Below are 23209 nucleotides of genomic sequence, written 5' to 3'. Positions count from 1 at the left end.
ACTGCTTTCTCTCTCTCTCTTTCTGTGCAGAGTGTATATCATAGGCTGTCATTGTATTTAAATAATAAAGCAGAACCAGGATTATTTTGTACACTTTTTTCTCCTCTCTGATCTCCCCATTGAAAAATGCATGGAAAGCAACAGATGTTTCGACTTTGTAGCTTGAACCTTCTCAGCTGTTTGAAGATTTGATGTAAAGGTCTTTGAACATCAGTTTCAGAGGAGACTCTCTTAGTAACAGTTGCCATGCAAAATTCATAATTAATGAAGATTTCAGGGTTATGGTGAGTTTTTAAAATGTTATTTCGTTATTATTATTATTTTGCACAGTTCTTAATAAGCTTGGAGAAGCAGCACCATCCAACTGGAAGAAGCAGCCCCAGCAGCAGCCTGGTGCGGTGGCATTGCTCGGGGTGCCTCCTCCAGGCGGCTTGGCTCGGTGGCAGCCAGCCCAGCTCTCTGCTTGGCCAGGAGCGATGTGGGTGCTGATTTGGGCAGGATCTGCTGAAAGGCACCCTGTAATTGGGGTTCAGGCATTTACCTGGGCCTGCTGTATCAAAGCAAGGCGCTGATGTGACTCGGAGGGCTGGATTACCCTCTAGTGGCTGCAGTTTACATCAGAGGAGGGAAGCGTGCTCCTTGCAGATGTGCTTGTGATGCGCTTGATGCTCCTGGCTGCAGGGCAGAGGGTGAGCCAGGGGCTGTAGGGGAGCAGGCACAAGTCCTGTAGGAAATCTGAGGTGCAGAGCAATGCAGATGCCTGGGCTAGCTGCAATGCAACACCTGCTGCGTGACTGCTGGCACTGGGCAGGATGCTTTTGGGAGCACTTGCTGGTGGGATGGGGTGAGCAGTCACGCTCCTGTGGCCACCACACCAGAGCAACTCTTCTGAGTAACCTTTGGGTGTGTTGGGTATAGACATCTGTGTCACCATGTGCAAAAAATGGGGCTCGGGCTGTGATTTGGCTTCCTCTTGGACTCTTTTGGCTTTCCCACATTGCCACCAGGCAGCTGCTCCAGGCGCCTCTGCGGTGGGGCGATCCCTTCCCTGCCATGCCATGGGATGCAGCACCCACCCCAAACTTTTCCACTGAGTCCACCCTCTATTAATGCTCTAGGGACATTTGGGCTTATGACCAAGTGGCAATTCCCTGGTTTCAAGGCAGGACAGGAAGGATTTTGTGGTGTACTTCACATCAAGCTAGCTGGTCCACGGGCGTGCGCAGGCAGCTCTGGTTGTGCTGGTGACACTGACTGTCCCCAACATCCCCTGGGAGAGGCAGAGGCTCGGTAGTGTCAGCACTGGCCAGTGACACTCAGCTGCCACCAGCAAGCCACCACTGGCTGCCGTAGCAGAGGCATCAAGTCATGCATTTAATTGGTGTCTATTGGATTTTTTTTCCTGCAGCTACAGCTCGTGCCACTTCTTGTGACATCCACGAGAAGCGGCGATGTGGGTTTGTTTGTGCGTCTGACTCGGGGGGAGTTCTCCACGCTGGCATCTGACCCCTTCCCCCCATCCTGACGGCTGTTTTTCTGTGTCACTGGGCTGCAGTAAGAGGACGCTTTCGGGTCGTGGGGTTGCGGGTTGGGCAGAGGAAGGAGAGCCCAGCCTGTGGGGCAGCCTGAGGGATGTGCCACTCTCCTTGCTGCTGGTGCCCCAGGATGTCGTGGCAAAGCTGTCCTCCAGCACAGGAGCTGCAGCTGGGCCTCCGCCGTGTCACCGCCGTGTCACCGTGTGCCCCAGCTGCTGGATGAGCTTCAGTGGCTGCAGGGGCAGAGAGGGCAGGCTGGGTGGCACTTGTCTAGGTGCATTGTGATGGATTTTCTGCCTGTTGCTGGAAGGGGCAAAGTGTTGGAGGCTCTGGGTATGGGTAGACAAGCTGGGACCTAACGGAGCTTCTCCCTCCAGCATTGATAATCCATTTCTCCATCCTATCAGAGAGGACTGGGCTGGAAATGTCTGAATTGAACACCTGAGGTTTTGAGGCATTTCAGAAGCTAAATCCACATTTCTCAGCTGGCCCTGGTCTCTAGAGTAAGTGGAATCAGCCCCCACAACAAGAACCCCATGGCTGTGAGTTGGGGGGTTGGTTACTGCTGCTCAGCTCCTGCACTGGGCTTCCCAGCCCCGTATTTCCAGAAGAAAAGGGAGAGAGGCTTGAATTGGAGAGGCTGGGGCTGACTCCTTGCTGTGCCTGTGTGCCTGCTAGCCTGCTCATCAGGGCTCTGGGCATTGTGCTCGCCCTGCTGTCCTTCAGGGAACACAACGCAATAGATGGTGACAGCCCACAGAGCTGTCAGACCCAGCCCGTCACCCTCAGCCAACGCAGTGCAGGCCTCTGGGGCTCGCTGCCCACCTGCCTGACCCCCTGGCTGGGCTGTGTGCATGTGAGGGGCATCCTGGTAGCTTGTCCTGCTCCTCTCCCAGCTGGTAATTCACCTCCTTGTGCAGACATCTCATTATCCTCCTGGGAACCTCCTCCCTTTCCTCCTGTCCTTCCCTTGGATTCATCTCTGCTGTGGTGCTGGGCTCCAGCCTGAGCAGAAAGTGCTGGTGGCATGGGCTGAGGTGTGGTGAAGGTGAAGGGGGCTTCCTGCAGGAGCTCAGTTCCACTCCAGGCACTTTTGGGGGATGTCAGAGGCCAGGAACTGCTCCCAGGGAGCAGCTGGAGTGAAGCTGATCCGATTTGGGGAATGGAGAGAAGAGTGCACTTGTGTTTAGAAAGTTTTGTTGGGGGAAGGAAAGAAAAAAGGAAAAAAAGCCACGTTGCATTTTATACACTTCATTTTTATTGACATTTATTTGTAATACCATGAAGAAACACTTCTGTAAACCAAAACGGCCCACATTCCTGGAGCTGGGGCAGCCACCTCCAGCCACATATGGCAAGAAAGCCCCGCTCCTCTTGCACCCCTTCCCCCTTTCCATCCCATCTCTGCCTCTCAGACAAACCCAGCTCCATGGGAAGGGAAAGGGGGATCCTCTCCGTCCTGGCAGCGGCCACCCACCCCTCTGCAGCGCTGCGCCAGCCCTGTCTGACCCCGTCTCCCATAACCTGCCGTGGCAGACGCGGCCTCGCAGCCCCGACGGGCTCCGTGCTCGGCAGAGGGGAACGGCTCCGGACTCTAATCCGAGCCGACAGATTGAGGGCACACGCGCCCGTGGTGCAAGTGGCGGAGAAGGGCAGGGGAAGGGGAGGGAGCGTGGGTAGGGTGGGCAGGAGGGAGGTGAGGGACCAGTGGGGATGTGTGGGGACTGTCCCCTCTCTGTGGGGCTGCCGGAGGTGCTGGGGATGGTGAGGGATGTCACCCAGCGCGATGGGTGGGCTGGCTGTGGGCTGGGACGTGGTGTTGTGGGGCTGCATCCTGTGCAGTTCACTCAGCTGTTGTGGTTTAGGGTCCTGAGACCCTGCCAGAGCTGAGGGAGGTGGAAGGGACTCTCCTTTGGGTGAGGAGCAAGGGGTGTGAGTGCTGGCAGCCCTAGGGGTCAGAGCACTGGGGCTAACCTGTCTGATCCCACACCGAGCTACTGAAGTGTGCAGGCAGCAAGCAGGGGAGTGGGACCTTCTATGGCTAAATTTCCCCTGCAGCCAGCCCTGGTGTGTTTTACCAGCCTGGGCTTCATCTGCAGCCAAACCAGGGATGCTGGCACCCACAGCCCGTCAGGTGATGGATGAGCAAGGGCTGTGCTCGTCCCCAGGTGCTGGCAGGGTGCTGGATCCCAGGGGCAGGTGCTGGGCCAGGTGTGAGGCTTCGGTGTGTGCTGCAGGTGGGCATTCAGCACGAAGGTGCAAGGTGCTTTTAGTGGGATGGCAAACGATTTTGAGTAAGTCCCCTGAGAAGAAGAGAAAATATGGGCATGTCAGAAAGGCAATGGCTTCCCTAGACCTGGGGCGTTTTTGTGCTGTGCCGTGGGTGCTGCTTGCTGCTGGCAGCGCTCCTTGGTTCGGGTCTGGGCTGCAGTGTGGAGGTTTTCACTGGTATCATAGCACACAGGGGACAAATAATACGGAGCAGAGGAAGGCACAGGGATATAAAAACAATCCCCTCAGCAAATGGAGGGCCACGGCACATCAATTTCTTTCTGCAGTGTCTGGCGGTTGTTGCAGGAAGACGCGGTGCAGCCACCTCACCAAAAGACCCCCCTGGCTTTGTGGTACCTGGGTCTCCCCATGGCAAGGAGACGGCAGGAGGTAACATGAGCTGTTTGCTCCCTGTGGGCCCCTGGGGATGCTGGTAACTCCTCACTTTGCTTTGGCTGGAGATGGCTCACTTCTCTTTCATCCCAGGTAGGCTGATATTAAGAAAGCCTTGAGTGGCTCTGAAGGCATCTGCTCCTAGCTGGTATTTCTTGGACACATCCAAACTGTGCTACTCATACAGACACCTAAACTCTTTCCCTGCTTGCCATGAGGGCACAGAGGTGTCTGCAGTCCCCACAGCTCCAGGGACCCTGCTCTTCACGCCTGGATTTCCAAAGGCGAGATCTCCATGGGGTGACAAACGTGGGGAGAGGGGCCAGGAGCCGCACAGCCCCAAGGGCTGGGCTGCTCTGTTGCAAATCCTGTTAGTGGTGAAGAGGGATGAGAGGGAGAGAAGTGTGGAAAGAGAATCAGCTCTAGACAGAATATATGTATTTTTTTGCCTGCTCCCCGGGAGACTTTTGAGAGTCTCAGAGCAGCATTTCACATAGTTACTCAAGTGGAACTGCTCTGAATAAATAGTTGCATTTCAGCAGTGGAGATTTAAAACCCAGGTCTTGGCAATTTCTGGCTGCTGAAAATCCCTTGGTATTTTTCAGAGTAGTGGGTGTGTTAACCTCAGTACCTTGGCCAAATTCCCAGCTGGGAACCACCTCATAAAATCCCTTTCATACTCCTAGCAGGCTCCGTCTTAAAAATCTTTCCTTCCACCCCCCCCTTTTTTTTCCTCCTCCTCGTTTGCCCCAGCTGCCTCACTGCTCTGGTGAGGCGTAATTCTGAGTTTAGGCATGTTTCTAGCTAGTTGATATATTTTTAGCACTGGTGTCATCCTTCCACTGCTTTTTCCTTTCTTTACAGTTAGGATGGAGAGAGTAATCGCATCTCCTTCAGCCAAGAAAACAAAAAGTTTGTGTCCCCTCTTAGGTCACTTCCTACTCATAGGTTATCCTGGCAGGATTTTATTGTTTCTGTTGTTGTCCTTGAGAGTAGGTGACCTGTTTGTTGCTGTCCCCTTCCCTCCCAGCCCTCTGCTGCTGCACCACCAGATCCCAGCCTGGCTCTACATCGCCTGGGCTCTAAGCCTCCTCCTCTGTACCATAGCAAGTCATTTCTCATCATGCCACTGCATCAAACGATTCATTAACATGCAGATTTTCCTTTAGCAAGAAGATATTATCAGAAAAATAAGACAAAAATGATAAAAGTCCCTGTTCAGAATAGTCCAGCATCCTCCAGCCCACCCCTGTCTTTCCTTCTTCCCTTGCACACCGGGCTGGCAGCTGCTCAGATTTATTTTTCATTCTTCTTACTTCTTGGTGCTGCATTTTCTGTTCTCCACCTCCTTTCTGATGGATTTATCAGAGCCCTTGACCCCATTCCTGTCATACCACAGGCTACTTCCACCAGGACTTTGGGCCGGGGGCTACCTGGGTGCCCCGTCACTTGATCACAGGCAGATCTTGGTTCTCCACTTCCCTTTCAGCTGTGGTAAGAACATTTTCCATGTTGGTTACACAGCCTAGTTCGTATGTTTACAATTATTGTCCCTGTCCAGAGCTGCCGAGAAGAATTCATTTAGTCTTGGGGCCTCACCTAGACTTCCTGTGAACTCTTGTTCCCTGTCCTGCATCACACCACTGCTTGTTCTGTCTTTATTATCTTTGTGTTTGTATGGCTGGAGAACCTTTCACTATTTGTTTTAATATCCTTCCCAAGGTCTAACTCAGTTTGACTTCTGGCATTTCTCACTCTATCTCTCCACTTCACAGCCCCTACAAACCTTCCTTCTCTGCTGTTTAATCATTTTCTTTTCTGCGCTCTTTCCTCACTACGTTTGTCCCTCTTACCATATTAATTCCAGCAAGTTAGGAGCTGCTCCTTGTGTATTTTTTCCACCTTTGGGATGCAGTCTCCACGGAGTTTTTCACTTGGTTCAAGCTTCCTTAAACCTCCCTTTTATATCCAAGACATGGGTTTGCCCTTTTGAAACCAGGAACCTTTAGGCGACATTCTGCTCTTGTTTATCTGTCTGCTCTGGTTAAAATATGTCAAAATACAGCAAAAGTTTAAAATAAGTCACCCTGTCCAAGGTTATTTTCCAGTTCCAGCCCTTCCATGGTGTTCTTATCACTCACCAATGTTGAGTCTAAAACAATCTCCCTTCTTGGTGCTACATCTACTGTTGCTGTTCCACTTTTAACTGTGGTAACTTGGATATCTGGACCCTACTGTTTCAGATTTTTTTTTTGTTTTTGTTTTTGGTCTTCATTTGCCCATTTAGTCTCCCACAGTAAGTATTTTTCTGATAGTTTCTCTCTTTCTAATGGTGTTAACAGGAATTTCCACGTCCATTCAAACCCATTCCTGCTGCTCCAGGGAGGTCTTTCATCACTTTCCTAACAGAGCTGCTTTTATCTCCTTTGTCCAAGTGATGCTGACCCTAAATGATCTTCCTCTATTCTCTCATATGTCTTCATCCATCATGTTGGTGAGGACGTTGCTGCCTTGCCACTTCCCTGGTTCCATTTGTCTTGAGGGGAGCAAAGCCCTGCCAATTTTATTGCTTGTCCTGGTTTCTGTCACCTCTCCAGCACCAGGGTCAAGCTGGGCAATAGCAACACAGACTTTTCTTCTCTTCTTCAGCCTCCTTGTGGCTCAGTCTGCTGAGACACGCTCAGTCTGCTGACAAACCTCTGGAGCTGCCCATCCCATCCCACCAAATCCCCAGCTGGTGATGCCTCACTGGTGTGATCCTCTGATGACCATGAGCCTGGAGCCAGCAGCTCCTGCTGCTCGTACAGCTCCTTCTTGCCCTCAGCAGCTGTGCAGAAACATGCTTTCCTCTGAACCTTTTCCATAATTAACTTCTTTTTTTTCTTTCTTCTTCTTTTCTGTAGCATATTGTCGGTGTCTTCTGGTCTCTGAGCCTCCTGGGAGCCCGAGGAGGATACATGAGTTGATTTCTTCTGGAAGGGGGATGAGCAGCCTCCAACTTGCCAGCCCAGGTGGATTATCTTGTCCTTTTGGTTTTAATAAGCTGTGCAAGACTAAAGAGTGACTATGGATTAGGCTTTTTTTCCCCCTTGAATTTATTTTGGCACATAATTGGAGTAAGAACAAAGGATGCTGGGTCCTTGTGCGCCACTGCCTTTCACACTGGCACTGGTAGGAAACCTATTAGCAAATCTGGCCAGCGGATAGAGACCAAGGGGTTTGTGGTTTTGAGGGACTTACACGTTGTTAAACATTTTGCAGTGTTTGAGCTGTTTGTATGTGTTGGGCTTGTTTTCTTCCCCTTCCCTTCCACTTCATCTTCACTGTCTCCCTCACCACAAACCTGATTTTAAAAGTACATGCACTTATTAATTTATGAGCTGTGGTCAGTGCTGTGGGAAGAGAGACCGGGAGGGAAAGGGGTTTGTGCACGTGGCAGGGCCATAATGAGATCAGGGATGGAGGAGGCTCTGCGTGTGGACTCCTGCTTTTGCTGAGATACTTGATCCTCAAAAGAATGAATACAGCACATGACAGCTTCAGCTCCCCAGCAGCTTAATATTTCTGCGGATGATTGATGGCACTCTGTACAGGACCTTCCTACATACAGGTGGGCAAGTGTAGACCACAAATATCCCATGTTTGTGGCTGATAACAGGGGCTAGAGGAGGACACAGGAGGAGAGCAAGACCCCGATGCTCTCCTCCACTTCCCAGGGCAGCAGTGACCACAGCCTGGGGCAGGACAGAGCAGAGCTGCCCCTTCCTGCTGCTCCTGCCCAGCCCATGAGGCTGCAGCCCGTTGGGGTGACTTGGCAGGGGATACACGTCCCCTCTGCTCCCAGCTGGAGGTCACAGCGCTGGCAGGTACAGGCACTGCCTCCCGCGTGGATAATTGCATTTGCCTTAGCTAAAAAGCAAAAGATAAGAAAACCGACGGAAGGCGGAAGCGTTATCCTGATTTTACATACTGTTTGCATCTGGTGGCATTTTTACTGTAGCCCTACTGGAACTTTGCAAACAAGATCGATTTTCTCGTTTAACCCTTTGCCCCAGTGCTCAGCGCAGAAGCAGGTTTTGCTTCTCACAAGCCCCACGGTGCCCTGGTTTCCAGCAGCCTCTGAATATGCAGTCTGTGAGTAAGGAGGTGTTTGTGCTGGGTTGTCGTTCGTGGCTCCTCCAAGAGCTGAGTTTGCCAGCCTGTTACTGCAAAGCTGTTCAGGAACGTGGCAGCGCTGGACAAACAGGCCTTGTGGTTGAAGGGCTTCTCGGGGGAGCTCAGCGGCTTCTAGTAGAAAAAGCGCAATTAGCGCTCGGGCATCTGGGATGTGTTAGGACTCCTTTGACACATGGAGAATCATATGGATTTTTCCAACGAGATGTAGAAACAAAAAAGACAGGTCATCATCTGGCCTTTCTGATCTCAACATGCATCCCATTAACTAAGGGAAAAAATGTTGCAGGGAATTCGTGAGTTGGCTCAGTTGCGTGTGGGAAAAGATAGAAGTCGGGGAGGGGGGGAAGCACCACGTTAAATGTAACCCCCATATGCCCATTTAGGATTTAATAAGAGAGTTACCACATCGCTGGTAAGTGACAGCTGGTTATTGGAAGCATACGCTGAAGCTGTGGATGATCTGAAGGCAAAGCTGATGCTTAGCTATTCATACACCCATACATCTGCCTTTAATAATGACTTTTAATTTTGTTAACATGCATTAACGAGCTTATTAAATCAAAATAAAATGGGAATCTTACTCTTAATGCAACCACACAAAAAGGACCCAACCCTAAACCCTGCCTCTCTGGCTCTAGCCCATGGTTTCCTGGGTAAAAATGTTTCCAAGGGTAGGTTTAACCCAGCAAGTCATTCTGGCAGATTCACGACGATTTTATTTCCTCTCTCTACCCTTTCTACCTTTTTTTAAACTGCGCATTTCCTTGCTTAGCCCCCTCTAGAGCTGTATGTGTATGGGGCACAGCATGGGCGGGAATTTCAGCCCAATTCGAAGTTGTTCGATCTAAAAAGCAGGCAGCGAGCATCATTTCGACTGACTCTCTCAGCAGAGGCGGCACTTCTGGCCTCTCTAGATGAGTGAGGGATCTACACCAGCTCTTCAGGCTGAAACATTCTGGGGCTGTGAAGGAGAAAAAGGCCGGACTCGGCAGTGTGGGCTCCGTTGTGTTTTCTGCTTTTAATAATAACAGGCTGCGATGCTTTTAGCGTGGTGGGAGGGTCCGCTAGCCCATTGTGTGGGATGAGCACTGCCAGCACGCTGCTGCATTTGCAGACAGATTTGCTTGGATTGGGTTGAACCTCTGTTTTTCTACGCCAGCCTAGGTGTTTGAGCCAATGCATTTGCGCGGCGTGGTGGAGGCAGCGCTCTCAGATGGCTGCTGGTGGCCACCATGTGGGCAAGAGGCAGGTGATGGCCCTCCAGCAATCGGTGCTGCCAGAGAGGGAAGGAGGGCCATGCCAGAGCCTTCGTCTTCCTCTCCCACTGCACCTCCAGCTTCCCCATGGCAATGCTCACTGCCTCTCCTGGGCAGATGTGTCGGTGTGAAACCTGCTCGTGGCTGTGGCAGAAGGTGTTGGTGAGTGCCCCTGCTCCGTCCTGGGCATGCTTGGGGTTTGGCTTGAAAGATGAATTGGCTTCTTTGGCCACAGTTTGTTGGGTTTTCTAGACTGCCCCTTATCCCTCTGCAGTCTGGAGTGTTCAGCCAGTGGCTCTCCCCCTGAGGGGCAGGCTGTATGGACTCGAGGTCAGGGTGCTGCCTTGCAATCATGCATACATTAAAAACCACTGTTATAACCAGCTGGTTACTTCACATACCAAAATGCCTTCTGGTTAACTAGTCTTAATGTGGAGAAAGAGCGGGATGCCGACCTCAGCTCTCCTTGCCTTAGCTCCTCATCCTGACACCGTGTCCTGTAGATGATGTCCTGCTCCGGCTGTGCCCCATCCCGGTGACAGCCGCTAACGTGGGCAGAGCCAGCACTACCGAGGTGTGCGTGGAGCTGCTGGCCTCGTTGGTCCCTACTTCCGTCTAACCAGCAGAGCGGAGAAATTGCCTGTTACCTCAGGTCGATTTTTCATGCACTCCTAAATTGCTTTGTATTGACACGCTGTCAGAAATGGATTGTCACATTAACCCAGCCAGAGCCGGGCTGGGCTTTGCAAGGGCCGATCGCTTTACAGGTTCGTGGCAGGCTGGGGGAATAATGGGGTGCCTGGGGGGCTCTCCCTTTCCTTGGCCTCCTCTTGGGTTTGAAGAGATGTTTTGCAGCACTTTCTAGAAGTTATTTGTGCAAAGGGCGAGGCTTGCTCTATCCTCCTCTCGTTGGACTTTTCTTCTCCCCAGTGATTAGATCATAAAAGTGACTCACAAGGCTGGTGGCTCCTCACCATGGCTATGTGGTCTGAGTCATGAGCTCTGCTCCCCAGTGAAGGTAGGTGACCGAGAGCACGGATCCCAAGGTTTAAAGGATATGGGTCCTACTCTACTCTCTTTGCTTCCTCACCTGGCTGTCCCTTCATGCTCTTCACAGTATTGCTACCCCTTCCGTCTGCCATATGTCAGATACACACAGAGACTAGGAGCTGTGAGGTTGGGTTGCACCAGAGGAAAACCAGTGGTGACTGAGAAGGTGAGTGAAAGGAAGTGGGAGGGATGGACTCACCTTTCCCCATGAGTCAGCCTGCAGAGAGACTCCCATTTCTTCCAGCCAATTTTTTAGGTGACATGTAATTTCTAGAGCTTCCCCTCCCTACCCCTCATGACCTATTGCATTTTTCTAATAAGATTGCACCTCAGAGATTAGCAAATGTCTTTTGAAGTCAGAGCATATGCCACCCACTCCACCACCCCTGTCTGTCCTGTGGCTAAGAAAAAAAAACACTCCAGCCCTATGAGAGCTGGCAGAACACAGCCTGTGAGGCCAGAGCTGCAGACAGCTCTCATGCAAGGGGATCTTCCCCTCTGTGATGAATTTGAAAGAGTTCCTGGGTTGTGCCCCCACGTCCCCTGCCTGAGCTAGGGAGGTGATGGTGTCTCCTGATGGACAAGAGGCTTGTAGGATTCATGGAGGTTCACGTGGCAATGGTGTGGCTGGGCAGCAGGCTCTCATGTGGTTGCTTTGCTTGTGCCTTCCTCTGTCTTCTCTATGACAACAAGGACGGGTCTGTTGTCTCATCTCACAAGATCTATGAAGAAATGTCTGTTTGAAAGATGTACGTTTTACACCAAGCAGAAAGTAACTTTAGGGGTCTAGTTTGGCTCCTCAGAAGCCCTGTTCTGCTGCCTCTCAATGTAGCTGCCCATATTTCCATATTCCTGATCCTCCCTAAAGATTTGTCTGCACTTTGCCAGATCTACCTATGATTCCGGTGTGCTTAGCTTATGTCCAAGCAACACCAGAATAATCTGGGCATGAGCCCAGTTCATGAGGTCTTTTCTGGGTACAGCTGAGACAATAGGGTCTGCATGGGCAGAGAAATGTTTGTGACTCCTACCACATAGTTTAGCAGCTGGAGCCCTCTTCCCTACAATCTCTTCTCTCTCTGAGAGAGACTTGAACCCACGGCTCCCTCCCCAAGAGACCCTTCTGGTTATCAGGGCATTCTGTGTGTAAGGTGGCAGGGGAGCCTGCTCAGTCTCTGCCATTTGAGCTTTTCCACTTTGTAAGGAATGATTAAACATTATTTAATCCCCAGATTGCAGAGGGGGAGTAAAAAGAAGCAGGTCTTCCAGCCTGCAAGTGGGGGAGAGGTATTCCAGTGAACACTTATCTCAATTAAACTATGGAGTCATCTCTCCTCCCCCTCTCCTCTCTCTCTCTTCAGCCCAATGAATATTTACTCATTTCATGCATGGTGGAAGAGACTGAGATTCATAATATGAGCATACTCAACTAATCTCAAACTTCTGTGCAGTGCTTGAGGTCTTTTCTCCATTTCCTTCATCTCCCAGAACAGGGAGGGACCTCGTCCCTCCCCACTACAGCACCCTTTAATGGACCATCTCCTCCTCTGGACCCCTCCTCTGGACCCCTGCTCCCTATTTTGTCCAGCTTTGCATTTCTGGGCAATCAGGATTGCAGGTTTCTTGTTGTGCAAGAAATATCTGGGTGGTGGTGGGAGAACTGCCCCCGGTCACTCCTGCCATGAGCTTTCCCTCCCACCTCCATCCGAACATCTCCGTCCTTTTCTACGCCTGACACCACTACCTTATCACAGCTGAAAAGCATCCTTTCTTTATGGAACAGTCCCTGCCATTCCCCCGCTGGATTTGTCTTTCTCCTTTCATTTTTTAGCTGTTCAGCCTTTTCTTCTCATTCCTGTGTACCCTCCCCCCGATCCATCAGGCTTCTCCCGAGCCCTGAAGTGTTGTGACTGGGGCTGACTGACAGCGCTTTGTGCCTGACACACGTCTCTGGGATGCAGCCCGGGATGTGTATGCGAGAGCGAAGCTGGATTGTAAAGTGCCGTGTGGGAGTCTCTGAGAAGGGAGTCAAAACACCGTCAAGCCCGTTCTTCCCGAGAGGAGGGGAAATGTTGTGAGGGGGCTGCCGATGCCAGGAGTGCCTGCACAGGTTGGGCAGGGGCCATCCTGCCCCCTGGGCACTGAAACCTGTCCTCGTCCTCTTTGTAGGATGAGTGCAAGGGAAGGGGGAGACATGGAGGACCAACCTCCCTTCTCTGCATTTGTGGTGCTGCTTTCAAGCTCAAGCTAAGTCAACATGGACAGTCACAGTGAACTTATGCTGCATGTGTCCTGAGCAGAGGGCAGGGTGTTCCACGGTGGCTGCTTCTGGTGGCTTGGCAGAGGAAGGTGAGAACGTGGTGGCTGCAATCACATAGAGGGATTTGATTCATGGGAATTCCCTCTATCCAATCTTCCTCACTGGACTTTCTGGGCAGCTGTTTTCCGGCTTTCCAAGTTTTTCTTCTTCCCTCCCCAAAGCTGGAAAGGATAGAGACACCCAGGCCAAGCTCTGGCTGGAGCTGCAACTCTGAACTACCTCATTCAGCCGCTGCATTCATCTTCCTTCAGCCCTGCCTGGGCTCTCAGGTTATTATTGGTGTGTGTGAGAGCTTCTGCAGAAGAATGGGCTCTGATGAGTCTGCAGAGAGCTGTGGCTTTGCTGGGGACAAGGTGGCCTGGCACGGGAGGCCAGGATGAAGTAGAAGCAGCTGTTGTCCTCCTCTCTCAGCCCACCTGCAGCCTCAAGACCGCTCGCCCAAGCTCAGCATTCATCTCATGGGGCCTGCAGCCAGCCTGCTCTGCTTTCTCCCAGCCAACGTCTGCTTTAGCTGAGCTGGCTGGGTTTGAAGGTCTAACACGCACTTGGAGGAGGCTTGTTGTTATGAGGGCCATGCTCAGTACCATCATGTCTCTCTTCACTGCTTGCCAGCTCTCTGGTGCAGAATAAATCCCCCTCCCTGAGCACCTCCTGTGTTTGTGCTCCCTGCCTTACGCAGAGTCACCTAAAAATCCTCTTTGCTGGCTCCCCCTGAGACCCCAGGTGCTGCTTGGAAATCTCTTAGAGAAGTAATCATCCCCTTCGGATTGCACCATCATTCACCTTCTGTCCTCCTGACAGTCCCAATTTGTTTGTGTGTTCAGCTGTAGAGTGCCCAAAGCAAAACACCGCACACTTCTGCTTTGTGAAGTTTTCTCCCCCCCAGGAGGAAAGCAGCAGGGTCACTGCTTGCCTCTTGATCTCCTCACCTGCTGCCCTGTGCCCTGTTCTTCTGGTGGCTTTGGCCACTACAGTGGGAGGGAGGGATAATAACTTGTTGCAGCTGTGTCTGTTCTTAACAGCTGGTGGGAGGTGTTTTCATGGCTTCTGGGTGAGGAAGATGCACATGGCAATGAGAGTGAGAAATAGGGGCTGGTTCTGGGGTCTGCCCATCCTCCCATATGGTGTCGGTGTTCCTCTGTCCTGCCAAGGGGTCACAGAAAGGTATGGGTTGGAAGAGATTAAGGACCAGCTTGGAGCAGGCCAGCTTAGATCATCACTCAGGGCCTTCTTGACTTGGCTTGACTACTGTGTTAATTTTCCTGCTGTTTTCTTAATGTCCCATCTCCTTGCACCTGAATCCTGTTCTTCTCTGTCCTTTGTACTTCTTGTGTTTGTTTTCCCAATGTCCCGTGTTATCACTGAGATCACGATCAGGTTTGCTGTCTGTCACTTTAGTTGCTTTTCTTCTTCTGTTGCTCTTGTACATTTCTACTTCTACTTTTTTTTTCTTTTTTTTTTTTTCCTCCCTTTCTCACTGTGCCCTTCTTGTCCCCTGTGTATCTTCCATGCTCTCACTCTTTTCAGGAAGCAGCAGCCCCAGATGGGTGTCCCTATGTCGTGTCCAAGTCACAGTTACAGCGTTTGAACAGTTCTGATTCTGCAAGAACTGGTAGATCAGAGGAGCCACGAACACCGTGTGAAACAGTCTGCAAAATGCTCCACAAAGGAATTTGGCTCCTTTGGTGCTTCCTGCACAGATTTTCATGAGACTCAGCCCTCTGATCCACTCATCCCCACCTCTGGGCTGCTCTAGCCCAATTCCTGTTCCTTTCCTTTCTTCCATTACCAGCAAATCCCTGACCCTGTTAGACTCACTTCAGGTGAAGTATTTTCCTCTTTTCTGCTTCTTTCCCTCTTGCCTCACTTCCCTGCCCTCCCTTGTCCCGAGGGCTGTGAGATTTGGCAGGCCACAGCCAGGACTCAGCACTCCAGGAATTTACTTTATCGTCGGCAGAGACCTGCCATCCTGGGCAAGCTTTTCCTCCGTGCAGGACACTGTGTGATGGAGGGAGGTGACCTCCTGTGTATATGGAGTGTCTGAGTGTGCACAGTCTTTTGATACCACATCATAGCATCTGGAGAAATTGCCCGTGGGCTTTCTGCAGGACTGCTTGTGCAAGAACTGCATACAGACATGTGCCTACTATTGCCACGTGGAGACAGGTACAGAGAAGCGTGAAAGCCATCAGGCTGTATTTTAAGTCTATTCTCTCCACCCTTTTCTAAAAGAGCATCCCTCTTGTGTCTCTAAAACTTCACCTTCCTGCATGTCTTCCTCAGAGTTTGTACAGCACTGGGCACATCGTGGGAGGAGGACACCAGAGCTGATCCCTTGTAACCTCTTACAGGCACAACTTGCTATGCACACCGCAGCAGACACCTCCTGAGCACGTGTGTGTCAGGGATGCGCTGGCAGGGATCACCTCTTCTGAGAGAGACTTGGACAGAGCTGTGAAAAAGTTCCTGACTGACAGCATACCTTGGTTAAAAATCCCTTCACGAGCTTGCCTGGGACCAGCCATCGAGGGCCATCCCTTCTGAGAACGGGAGCAACTCCTGTGCAGGAATTAGCAGTCAGCACACCTGTTACTACAAGAGACTCCAGCTGAAAAGAGAAGAAGAAGGGGGAAAAAAAAAAAAGAAAAATAAAAGAGAGGCACTTCAATTTGACGCAATTATCTCAATTTTCCCAGGATAAGGATCCTTGAGATATTTATCTGATTTACAAGGGTGTGCTGCAAGGTGGCAGGCACAGGGCCTTAAAGAGACATCCATCGACTCCCTGTGTGTGGTGGGGGGAGAAGAAAGAAAAAGGTGAGTGAGAAGGAGACACTGGAAGAAGAACCCTTTAGAACTGGGAAAGGAGGAGGGATGCCTGCTCACTCCGTATGTTTTCACTTGTGATTAATAATTTGTGGAAGGCTGTGTTGACCACAAGCAGTGCTGACGGCTGGTTCAGAGAGGTGCCTGGGCAGAAGCAGAAGGGAGCAGGCAGGGATGGAGAAGTGGCAGAAATCCTGCTGTGGACTGGGATGCCTTTAAACTTTTAGCAGTTGGTACCTGGGTGAAGTGTTTCCTGAAGAATTTCTTTTTCTTGAGTTTCTACTGGGGAAATGATGAGGGTTGGTTTTATATCAGGCCTGGAGAACTTGCTGGAAAGCAGAGTTGGCTTTCTGAATTTGGCTACAGTTAGACAAGATTTTGGTGGGGTTCATTTAGTTTAAGTGCAGATGTTCTGGGCTCGGAAAATGCAGATTTTTCTATACCCCCTTTTAGGAAAGGAGTGGAAATTGGTGGAGAGCAGAACTCACCTGACGCCCTTGAATGACCTCCTTTGTCTGGGCTGTACCGCTCTCATTACAAGACAGGCTGGGCCAGGAGCCCTCATTTTCTCCCATGCAACGCCATCAGACCTTCTGCTTTGTGCCTCTCCCCTGCTCTGCCCCTTAGTCTTCCTCCTCACCTTTGCAGTTTACATGACTGTGGAGGCCCTCTGCGATTTGGAGGATGCAGCTTTGCTCCCACTGTCACCCCTGACTTCACATCATCTCTACAGAGAGGCAGGTATGAAAATCCTCCATCCTTCCTGAGATTGTAGCTGCCTTACTGCTGTCCCTGCAGCTCTTCACACCTCCCTTTCCCTTCCGTCACATCCAGGCTTCTCGGCTTCCCTTCTCAGCCCTTTTGCCTCTCTGTTGCTCCTTCACGTCCACATCCCTTATTGTTCCTGCAGCACTGCCTTGTCACATCACACCCTGCTCCCGTGATTTGACAATAGAGAGAAAAAACGAAGGGATTCAGTGGAGTGGCGAGTGAAACAGGGAAGTGGAAGAGGAGGAGGAGAGAAAGGGAAGATCAGAGGGAGTGAGAGCAAACGCTTGTGGCTTAACACGGCTCGGGAAGTCACCTGGGGGAGTCATTGACTGCGGGGTCACTGACCTTTGTGAGTAAATTTCTGTAATAAACTGGAGAAAGTACTGGCAGGCCCAAGTGATTTACTTTAGAAATTGCTGTAGTTCAGCTCCCCTCAAATGCAATTCAGCAGGACTGTTAGCAGGTGCAAAGCCCTTGCCAGCCTTAATATGGATTACTTTTCTTTGTCCCTTAAGTTCATCTCTTTACAGCACAGTTATGTTCTCATAAATTTGTTGCAGTGTGTTTGCGGGCAGCTGGCCCATCGGAAAGGATTTGTGTCCACTGGAAAAGCCTGTTGGATAAAGTTCACTTTGGCAATACGCCTTCGTAAGGCCTTTCCTCAGCTGCATTGCTCTGCAAAACAATACCTTAGTTAAAGACCAACTGGCTTCACTGTGACAGAGGCAGAAACCCTCATTTCACACGTGGACACCTGTGTGTCCTCACTGGCTGCGGATCTCCCATATCCTGCCCTCCTGTATAATAGCTGACTTTGATGAATGAGGAGCAGCCTTAAAGTGAGGGGAGAGATTTGCAGATGCCTGATGTAAAATAAGTTCCTTGTGCCACTAGAAAAGGGTTATAAGGGAATCTGTAAGTCTCCCTTGCGCTGCAGAGGTCTAATTGTTCAGCTGTGTATATTAGTATTGCATTATTGCATGATGTTGGTATTAGTATAGAGTGTGTGATATTGATATTGGTAATAGAGTGTAGGCTGTTCTCTGCTAAAAGCCTTGTGATAATGAATATATACCATGTATGTCTTCTCTACAGAGGGGAGCGCATGGGGAGTGATGTAGGGAGGTTGTTTAGGGTTGGTATTTGAGTAGTGAGATTCTGCTCCATAGGAAGGGACCAGAATGTTACAAATTTTAGTGCAGCTGGGTGTATTACATATATCCCTCTTTATCTTCATATTGGCGTTTCTGTCCACTGTGTCCTCCACTATAGATCAGAGAACCACATGGATACTTGATTCCACAGACCCTCTTGTTTAGGACTATGCTGTCCCAGCAGCCTGTGTCTTGTTCTTTCCTTCCACCTACATGTCCATCTCTCCAAGCAGCTCACAAATGCAATGGTTGCTCTGTGAAAGAGCTGTAGTTCCCAGAGGTGGGTGATGCAAATACCAGAGGCACTGCACTTGCTGCAGAAACAGTGGCACATGGGATGTCCTGGAGAGTCGTGTCGTGTCGTGTGGCAGCCGTGATTCCAAAGTGCTCTGGATCTGTGCGGGTGGAGAGGACACCCTTTGTCCCTTTGTGTGTCTGTACCCAAATGTGAGTGGTGACTCCAGGGATGTGGCTGTGGGGGAAGTTCCCATAGGGTCAGAAGTGTTGTTCAGCATGGAGGAGGAAGGTTGTGGATATGGAAAGGCCCTTGTCACCATCAGGAGCTTGCAGGACAGCCCTAGTATGCCCTGGTGAGAAGGTTAACCTGAGGAGCATTTCCAGCCCTGGTGCCAGGAACCCACTGGCTCCTGCAGCCATTTCTCCCTGCCTGCCCCTTCCCACCGAGCTGCCTTTTATTCATGAGCTGCACTGCACGTCGAGGAGAAAAGAAAGAAAAACAGGAGGAAAAAACCTCAAAGACCAGCGTGTTCTTGTTGTTTGATCTTTGGGGAATGTTGAAGAAATCTCTTAGGCCTCCGTCTGCCCGGCTGGGCTGGTAAGGAGATTACAGGCCTCGTGTTTCCCCAGGAAAACACCCGGGCGCCAGGCCTGGCACGCTAATCCAGACAAAGGAGAACAGCGGCCTAATTAATTCTCATGTCTCCGAATCTGATAACAGCACAGTACACAGGCGAGTCCGTAAGGACTTAATGAGTTTAATCGACTGCACTTGATGATTTTATTTGAAACCTTGTGCCACACATTCAACTACGAAAAATGCACTTGAACTTGATTGGCAGCCGTAATCCAGGCAAAGCCGCCTTAATCCGTGGAGCTGGAGAATGGGGTGGCCATGCTCCTCCCCAGCCAAGGGAGGATGGAGCTGGGTGTGGGGGTGACATTTAGGAAGGATGCAAAGGATTGGGAACAGGGAGAGCATGGGGAGTCTCTCAGGGAGGCCGGCGTCTGCAGGGGCTGAGCCAGGAATGTCTGGCTGTGCTTATCTGGTTTACTCCCGTATGTAAATACCTCTGTGAATGTATGCAGGCATGCACAAACAGTGATTTGGCTCAAAAAGGGGCACTAGGCTGAGGGAAGAAATAGCATGGAGGCCTGCTTTGAAAGTCCCTTGCCCCCCACCCTCTTCCATTTAAAGTAATTTGCAAAAGATTTTCAAAATTATAAACCAATTTGCAAATAAACGATCGTGATTAATGGCATATTCTTTAAGAGGTGACAGATCGGTAATAGATCCGTAATCCCCCTTATTATGCAGGAACCATTAACAGCAGTAGGCGTTAAGAGACTGCATTAAGGCTCGAATAGGCTCCAGCTATGTCTCTGGAGCAGAGCAGGTCAAGTTTTTGTTGCTATGGCTTCTTTACCTATAGCTGTGCTCATAATTGGTAGAAAGCAACATATCTCGCCGGCAGGAGGGTTTCACAGCTTACTCACCCCCCCCCGACCCTGTGCTAACACACGTGCTGTCTGGCAGCAGAGGCACAGCCTTCATCAGCTGGTGGCAGGAGGGGCTCTTCTGTCTGGGTATCTCCTCTCCAGACCCCTGATGTTGTCTCTCCGGGATGATCTGAGGTGCTCCTGGCTGTGCCTTGGTGCCTCATGGGGTGCTGGTAACGATGGGCTGTCCTGGGAGAGTGGATCTTCAGGTGGAGGGGTTTGGTGCAAGGAGAAAGGAGTGGGGACTGGGAAAGGCTCTGCAGTACCCCTTCACACCCTTCCCAGGTCCAGCCCCACCAGCTAAACTGCTCCTTGGAGACACCACCAGATCAAGAGCAGCGCCAGCATCTTTGATTCCCAGAACAGCAAGGATCTGCTGCATAGAAATGAGCAGATGATGATCCAACAGCCAAAGCACACACCTTACTGTTGGAGGAGTGTAAGAGCCCATTCCAGCAATTCCCTTCACTTAGAGAAAATCCCTTCCTGACCTTGGACCCTGCGAGTGGTTTAATGCCTTGTACACCAAGGGGACAGGCCACACAGCTGCCTGAGAAATTGTGTCTATCCCACTGAGCAGCAGCCTAGGGCAGAGGGCACCTCGCCTTGCTCTCTCCTTCACACTCCTGGAGTATGATACTGTGAATTTGTTGTATTCAAAAATAGCTGAAATGTTTAAATTTCATAGCTTGGACTTTTTCTTCTTCTTCTTTTTTCCTCTTTGCCACTGCACATCCTGGCCTACTGAAGTCCATTGCACCCACACTGGTTTGCATCTGCTCCAGGCTGGGACAGCAAGGCGAGCTAGGAAATGGGCGCTTCAAGCAGAGTTATGGATTAGTGAGCTGGTGGTGCTCCTTCTAGGGAAAAATGTGCGTTACGGGAATTGTTTTCAAGTGACTTAACACTGAGATCCTGCCCACTTCTTCTTCCAAAGCCTGGCACTTCTGGGAAGTACAGTGCTCGTAATTTAAGGTGTTGTACATCCTGGCTAATTACATCAGTCTTGGCCATAGTCTTTTGCATTTCTCACCTTTGAATGCACTGTAATGTTGCTATTCACTGTTAAACAGATGTCGTATGCTTTCCCAGTAGTGGCTAAATTTTAATTTTTTATTGGGAAAAAAAAATATAATTGGCATGTCTTTGACAGAAGAATGCTTGAGCATCTTAATGGGGGAGATCAGCTAGGGAATGGCAAAATATTTTTGTCTATTCCGTGTTGTTAGTGCTTTGATTAAACAGACTAATATTTCTGAGTCTGTCACTTAGCATGAACAGCAGGGTATTTTGTTATCAGGTAATTCCCTGCCTACGGTGGCTACACAAATGGTTGTATGTAAATCATGCGGTTAATAATACTCCAGTATTGAAGGCAGATGCGACTGCTAATTAAGACGCATCGGATGCTGGGCGAAATCACGGCAAGTATCATCCCCTGTCACATCACGGGGACTCTCCTCTGCCCTGGTGGCTTTTGCCAGGCAGGATGCCATGGCCAAGGGTACAAGGGCCTCATCCTGTCTGTAGCTGAGTCCCGGGGTGCCGATGGGCTGGGGTGCAGTGAAACCAGCCCCGTGGGAGGGATGTGCAGGCAGCACCGGTGCGGTCGGCAAACAGCTGTGCAGCCAGCACATGCAGCGCCTTCGTCAAATATTTACCCTTTGTTTCAATCCTGACCTCTTCGCCTCTCAAGATAAATAATTTAGTGTGGAAGCCGTGAAGGTTAATCTTGCATTTATTTAATGTTACAGGACACTTGGCTCACTTGCAGCTAAAAGCCCTGCGTGATGATTGTTAGTTTATTTAATCCAAGTGCCATTTTCTTCACCCTCTTCTCCTCGGATTGCAGAAAGGAAGGAAGGAGGAAGGAAGCAAGAGGAGAAGTTATCTGTCCGTGGCTTTTAGCCTCTGCTGCGGAGAGGGGTGAGCAGGGGGAGGAATCGTGCCTTTGCCCTCATGGCCAAGATGGATTTTCTCTCATTTGTCTAACAGCGTCTGGTGGCCTGGAAAGGAAACCTCTGCCATGGGGTTGGAAAACTAAGGCAAAGGGGAGGATGGCTGGGGGTATGTGGGGTCTGATTTACCTTGCTGGAATGACACTCTTAAATATGCATTTCTGACTGACCAGGAGGAAGAGTTTGGGGGTTTTGCATGTGGTTCAGCACACAGGGGCTCAGCACCTCTCCCAGCTGCCAAGGAGTGAATGGCCAGGAGATCTCAGGCTTCAGCGGAGGCAGGAACCAGCTTGTTGCCCAAGAATTTCTCACTGGTGGATTTGAAGACAGCAGGTAAGGTCACTTGAGAGTGGCTTGCATGGGCTGGAGGAGATGTTTCAGCATCATACTTCTCTTTGCTTTTTCTCATTTTTTTTCTTGTTGAAATGCACAAAACAAAAGTCCTCAGACTCTGTTAGTATGTCCATGCTCTTTAGATTTGTTGGAAAAAGCATCTGGAAAAGAAGCTGAGTAGTTGGAGCAGGCTGGCTGCTGAAGGTTGGCTTTTGTAGCCTAGCCCATCACTCTGGATCAGGCACTTGGCATCAGCTGCTCCCCCCCAGCTGTGGCTGGGGCAAATACAGCCTTTCTGCACCGGGTGTCTTTATGCATTCAGGAACAGACTGGCTTGGTCAGCAGGCAGTGAGGGATCCAGTGAAGAAACCTCCCTCCCAGCCCCAGCTCACGCCTTGCTAGTCCTTAGCATCCTCTTTGGGAAGCTGTGTGTTTCTCTGGATGCACTCCTCACCTCTCACAACGGTAACTACACTCATCCACCACTTCAGAGCATCTTGTTAACTTCCTTCCCACCCCTGTTTTTAAAGGCCTCCTAAGGAGAAACTGCTCCAACCTCTCTGAAGCAAATAACCCCTACATCTGGTAGCATTAGGGCCAGCTAGGGAAGAGGAGGAGTGTAGGAGGATGCTGGCAGTGCGATCACACCCTAGCATAGTCACATTTTCACCTGCTCATGTGGTCTAGCACAGCTGTGACTTGCTGGTAATTACTTGCTTGTAGCTGGTGTGAGACTCCCAGTTTTAAAAGCCATCTGCTTGCCTCCAGGTCCCCGTTGCGTGATCTTTCATTTGGAGTTCACCTCCACAGTTTATGGCAGTTTCCAGGCTAACAGTCCAGCTGGAGTTCCTCTTGACTCCATCCCGTGCTGGCTATGTCTCCTTTTAAAGGCCATTTTGCTTCTTTCAGTGAACACCAACAGGAGGCTCACAACGTAGCCTGGCAGTGTTTGACCCAAAGGGAACAGCCACGTGTGGTGGGCAGGAGCTTTGAGCGTCTGGATGTTCATTTGTGCAATCCAAATCTCCTCGGGTAGAGATGTGATCAGAATGACCTTTCCCATGAGCTTCAAGTGCTTCAATATTAAATGGGAAATAGCACAAGATCAATGTGCCTCGTGGCTTTTTAATGCCTTAGTCTGAACCAGGAGAGACAGTAATAAGAAAAAGTCAGAATAATTTAATAAATGCTCTGTTCTTTTTTTCCTTTCTTTTCTTTCTGGAGAGGATACTAAGATGTGTTTGGATTGGTGAGCAGGTTTGGTTTTTGTTCAAGGCAGTAATTCAGCTTGTTTCTTATTTCATTTTGATTCTTGTTGACATGTGCTGTTTGGGATATGAGCATGGAAGGAGAACAACTCTGCCTCTTGGTTCCCCTCCACCCACTGTCCCTTGGAGAGGTCCTGCACATGCAAGCAGTGTCTGGAAGT

General features: G+C 50.4%; 2 long non-coding RNA genes across 4 annotated transcripts; both read left to right on the top strand.

Annotated features, from left to right (window-relative positions):
• The first annotated feature begins 3828 nt into the window (after positions 1-3828).
• Positions 3829-21799, top strand: LOC137862699 (uncharacterized). 2 transcript variants are annotated; one of them, XR_011100483.1, is made up of 4 exons: positions 3829-4196; positions 7103-7210; positions 21244-21382; positions 21621-21799. It is a non-coding gene; the product is annotated as an uncharacterized lncRNA (long non-coding RNA). The 2 variants fall into 2 exon arrangements; XR_011100482.1 differs by lacking the exons at positions 21244-21382; positions 21621-21799 and having other exon boundaries at positions 7103-7575.
• Positions 12850-20623, top strand: LOC137862573 (uncharacterized). Of its 2 annotated transcripts, none has more exons than XR_011100403.1 (4): positions 12850-14165; positions 14529-15167; positions 15285-15818; positions 16281-20623. It is a non-coding gene; the product is annotated as an uncharacterized lncRNA (long non-coding RNA). The 2 variants fall into 2 exon arrangements; XR_011100404.1 differs by having other exon boundaries at positions 15285-16568; positions 16738-20623.
• Positions 21800-23209: the final 1410 nt, after the last annotated feature.

The sequence above is a fragment of the Anas acuta genome, chromosome 11, assembly GCF_963932015.1.
Source record: "Anas acuta chromosome 11, bAnaAcu1.1, whole genome shotgun sequence".
NCBI lineage: Eukaryota > Metazoa > Chordata > Aves > Anseriformes > Anatidae > Anas > Anas acuta.
This window is presented reverse-complemented; position numbering and strand designations above follow the sequence as displayed.